The sequence below is a fragment of the Camelina sativa genome, chromosome 13, assembly GCF_000633955.1.
Source record: "Camelina sativa cultivar DH55 chromosome 13, Cs, whole genome shotgun sequence".
Classification (NCBI taxonomy): domain Eukaryota; kingdom Viridiplantae; phylum Streptophyta; class Magnoliopsida; order Brassicales; family Brassicaceae; genus Camelina; species Camelina sativa.
In genome coordinates this window covers 9,562,981-9,568,190 of record NC_025697.1, presented here as the reverse complement: position 1 = coordinate 9,568,190, position 5,210 = coordinate 9,562,981, and the positions used below count along the sequence as shown (strand labels likewise).

The 5,210-nt window shown below is 31.1% G+C and overlaps 2 protein-coding genes across 2 annotated transcripts in view; one reads left to right on the top strand and one right to left on the bottom strand.

The window, feature by feature from the left end:
• LOC104738081 (CBL-interacting serine/threonine-protein kinase 26-like) overlaps positions 1 to 585 on the bottom strand; it is a gene marked incomplete at its 3' end in the record, with an annotated part of 2,877 nt that extends 2,292 nt beyond the window's left edge. Inside the window, exon 1 of the mRNA XM_010458317.2 lies at positions 395 to 585. The remainder of the gene's footprint in view (positions 1 to 394) is intronic.
• LOC104736198 (calmodulin-7) overlaps positions 5,173 to 5,210 on the top strand; it is a 1,999-nt gene continuing 1,961 nt past the window's right edge. The window contains exon 1 of the mRNA XM_010456147.2: positions 5,173 to 5,205. The gene's annotated coding sequence lies outside the window, so the exon portion shown is untranslated. The remainder of the gene's footprint in view (positions 5,206 to 5,210) is intronic.

Sequence of the window (5,210 nt, the reverse complement as noted above, 5' to 3'; positions counted from 1 at the left end):
AAAAAAAAAAAAAAAAAAAAACGAAGTAACCGTAGAGAGAGTAATAATAATATGCCACAAAAAGAGAAAAGCGCAAAAACAGCTGACAAATCTTAGCACCGGAAATTTCGATGGTCCATTTTATTGCACTGCTCCCAATTAAAAAACAAAAGACTAAAATCCCGAGAATCACGACTTATAGCATCAACAAATTCAGGTTTTTCCACTAAACCAATAATCGTATGGTATACAATTGAAGCGAGATTCTCGACTTAACTCATCATCATCATCATCAACATATATATATAGATTTATGAACTCTTTATACTCAAAATTCAAAATGATTTAAACTCTTCAAGTAACCGAATTGCTCATCGCAAATCGAAGCAAAAACAAGGAGAATCTCGGAACAAACCTGCAAAATTGGGCGGAGATAAGTGATGACAAAGAGTTCAAAATAATAATAATAATAATCTAAGGCGAAGGATTCGCTAATCGAATTTGGTGGAGGAGGACGAGAAAGAAGAGATGCAAAGGAAGAGGAGGACGGTGGAAATAACGAGAGACAGAGAGAGAGAGAGACGAATACGATGATTTGTAATAATTTTTTTAATAGCTAACAGACAAAAAAAAACAAATATTTATTTCTCATTTCGTTTGGGGATTTTTTTTTTTTTTTTTTTTTTTGGGCAAACCGTGTGGGGATTAATAGGTCATTTATATAAGATATGACCACTTCCTTTTATTTTACCAATTACTATTTCTTTCTGTATTTTGTAAAGATCTTTTATAGGTAGGAAAAAAAGAAGAAAAAAAAAACTTAAGACACAAATTATTCTTTTTTTTGGTCAATCAATCTATACTAGTATTTTTGCAGCAATTTTTGCTCAAAAATATTATATTCATATCCCGACAAGTTTAGTTAATTTTCTCTACTATCTTTATAACCAAACACAATTAAAATATTTAAAATATCTATATATATAATATTTTATAATTAATAAAGATATTTAGAATATTTATTCCAAATTAAAAGAAAATTATTCTCCTATCATCTCTTTTTGATTTTTTAAATGTAGTGAATCATCATACAATACATAAAAATAATAAAAAAGTATATTTTTCCTGCATATATTGTGATTTAAATTTTTTTAAACAAACATATTACTTAATTAATATAAAAAGTGTGTGTTCAACATATTATAAAATTTTAAGAATTTTATAATTTATAACTAATAAATCTAAACTTAATAAAAAGTTTAAAATTATAAATATTTAAACATATTAAATTTTCAAAATTACACAAACGAGTTATATTATATGACGGGTTATAAGACATTACAAGATTGAATTAATCATACTAAAAAATAAACTATCATTAATATGATATTTCAATACGGGTTAAATCCTCATTTTAATGTTTTAACAATATCAATATAAAATATATCGAATCAAACTGATTTAATTAAGATTGTAATAAAGAAAAATTATTTTGCGGTATACCACGATTTATATATTAAATTACTAAAATTAACAAAAGAGTATATTATCAAAATTAGTATTAAAATAGTACATTAACAAAAAAAAAATTACTCTATTGTGTACCGCGGGTTATAATCTAGTTTTAGTTAATTACATTAGTTATATATTGACAAAAGATCTGAGTACATTCAGATTTTGACTAGAGTCAGTGACCTTACATAAATAAACGGTTTCTTCTTCTCATGTATATTTTACCTAAAAAAATTTGAAACTTGATGTTATTATAAGCTTGAATGATATGCAACTTTTTATTGTAAAATCGTCATTTTGCCAATATATTTATAAAGTATTAATATATGGAATGATAAAATATTATAAATATATATATATATATATATATAATTCATTATATGTATATTAAACAATATTCTACTGTTTTACTTACAGTTCTGTCTTTAGTTTCTTCAATTTAGGATATTATTTTGCATGTCGTGATGTTAAATAATTAACTTATCATACATTCAAATACCTTATCGTAATACTTTATCCGATTACCGTCCCATTGGACTCTGGACTCTCCAATGTGATTTATAAAATCATTTCCAATTGCCTTGTTAACCGGTTTGTTAACCGGTTAAAAAGTCATTTAGATACTATTGTATCAGACTCTCAAGCAGCGTTCATCCCAGGGCGTCTAGTTACTGACAATATCTTGATAGCTCATGAATTAATGCACTCTCTTAAAGTACGGAAGCGTGTCTCGCAAACTTATATGGCGATTAAAACAGATGTTAGTAAAACATGCGATCGGGTTGAATGGAACTTTTTGGAAACTACGCACGATGAAATTGTTTGGTTTTTCATCAACTTGGATTAGTTGGATCATGGCCACAGTTCGATCGGTTGAGTATGCAATCCTAATAAATGGTACACCATTTGGTAAGGTATTGCCTTCTCGGGGAATTCGTCAGGGAGATCTCCTGTCACCTTACTTATTTATTCTTTGTGCAGACATTCTAAGCCATCTCATTAAATCCCAAGTGTCCTCTAAGCTAATACAAGGAATAAAAATTGGCAATGGCGTACCACCAATCACCCATCTACAGTTTGCAGACGACAACTTATTTTTTTGCAGAGCAAACAGTAGGAACTGCCAAGCTTTGAAAGATGTCTTTGATGTTTATGAATATTATTCAGGACAAAAGATCAATACATCTAAATCTCTTATTACTTTTGGATCTCGTGTATTTGGTCATCGACAAAGTTCTATGAAACAAATTTTGCAAATATCAAACCAAGGAGGGGGAGGGGGGAAGTATCTTGGACTACCAGAACAATTTGGTAGAAAAAGAAAGAAATGTTTGAGTACCTTATTGAGCGGGTTCGACAACATATGTCTAATTGGAGTGGCAAGTTCCTATCACCTGCAGGGAAAGAAGTTATGCATAAATCTATAGCAGCGGTTATGCCGGTCTATGCTATGTCATGTTTCAAACTACCTCTTGGTTTAATCTCAGAGTTAGAGTCATTGATGATGAAATTTTGGTGGAAATAGACATCTACTTCACGAGAGATCTCTTGGATTGCTTGGAAAAGATTGCAATACTCTAAGAAAGAAGGTGGTCTCGGGTTTAGAGACTTAGAAAAGTTCAATGATGCTGTTTTGGCGAAGCAGGCATGGAGAATCTTAAGTTGCCCTGATAGTCTTTTTGCAAAGGTGATGAAGGCTAGATATTTTCCAGAGGTATCAGTTCTAGATGCAACGCCTAAAAAACAACAGTCATATGGATGGTCTTCGATCTTAGCTGGTCTGAATCTATTAAAGAAAGGTGTGAGAGTTATTGTAGGAGATGGTTCGACTATTGGTGTTAATGTTGATAATGTTATTGTCTCACATCCTCCATGTCCGGTCAGTTCGGTTGATCCCAACTATAATGGTATGCTGTCTACACTTATCCACTCGGCTAACAACACAAAGTCATGGAATACTCAGACCATCTTTAACATTGTTAAACCAGCTGATGTCCAAGGGTTAACACAATTATACATTCCTCAGTTATGTTCGAAAGATAAGTTAGTTTGGCATTATAACTCGTCTGGTGAGTATACTGTTCGTTCAGGGTATTGGCTTGCTACACATGATCCAACCAATTTAGTTCCTGCTCCAGATATACCCCATGGTTCCATTGATCTGAAAAACCGTTTATGGAAACTTCAAGTTTTGCCTAAGATCAAACATTTTCTTTGGAATGTTTTATCTAAATCTCTTGGTACAGCAACTAGACTCATCACTCGTGGAGTCAAGATTGACAAAATTTGTCAACGTTGCAAACAATCGGATGAATCGATTAATCATACATTATTCACTTGTCCATCAGCAAAGTTGGTTTGGGATTTGGCGAATATACCAACACAATCTCCCTTTCATTCCTCAGACCATGAACTAAAAGTTGCCTCTTTGTTTAACATTTATAATGATCATTCGCTCTCAAAAGAACAAAACCTGCTACCTCTTTGGCTCATTTGGAACATTTGGAAAGATCGTAGTAATTACATTTTCAATAATATCTTAGCGGATCATCATCGAACTGTATCTCAATCCAAAGCAAAGGCCATTGAGTGGCTCCAATCTTTGTCACTTCAACCCCAACATGTGCCTGCGGGTTTACACACGCAGAATCCACATTGAATGAGACCTTCAACACCAATGGTAAAATGCAATTTCGATGTAAGTTATATGGCGAATACAAAAACAACAATAGGAGGATGGATTGTTCGTAATAATGATGGTATGACCACACATTGGGGATCAAGTGTCCTAAGGGCAGCAAATAACTCTCTCTAAGGTGAAGCAGAGGCTCTGTTATTGGCAATTTAACAAACTGTTAATCTTGGATACAAACATGTATGCTTTGAAGGTGATTGTAAGATTTTGATGGATTCCCTCTCGAGTTCTTCAGTAGATATCTCAATTTATAGTCTAATCCAAGATATTAAGTTCTGTTCAAGATTCTTTAGTGACATTCAATTTTCCTTCATTCATCGTACCAACAATGAGGCTGCTCATTTATTGGCAAAGAAGAGTTGTAATATCATAGATTTCTAATCCTCCAATTTGGTTGATGGAAATGTTGTATTTGGACAGATTTTATTCTGAATAATTTACTTTTGTTGAAAAAAAAAATTGGTATTACGTTTAAAAAAAAAACTGTTTTTACTTATCCACTTCTAATTTCATGCAACGTAATTTAGAGGACAATCATGTCATGTTACATGTATTCATATATTGTTTTACAAGTTTAATTGATATACTTTGATGTAAAATATTCTATTGAATATGTTTTAAAATTAATTAATAAATGCTATTATATAGATGATATTTGTCTTTTTCACTTATTTGCAAGATATAAAAAAAATGACCTCACATAAAATAGTTTGATAGGTATTTACTCTATTACCATTTGGTTTAGTGTATCTAATAGAAATTAAATATATTATAATGAAAGAAATCAAGTATGGATAAAATTTTCATTTAACTTATTATGAAAAGTGAAAACAAATAATTAAGAATAAATTCTGTCTTAATTATTTTTTTGAGAAATCGTCATTTGATCTTTAAGAGGCCCAAGCCGCCCAACCATATATTTATGTTGGGCTGTGTCTTTTATAAAAGCTCTTGTAGACAAAATAAATCCTAAAATCATTTAGCAAAATTTTCTCGGGAGTTCCAAAAAAAAAAAAAAAAAAAA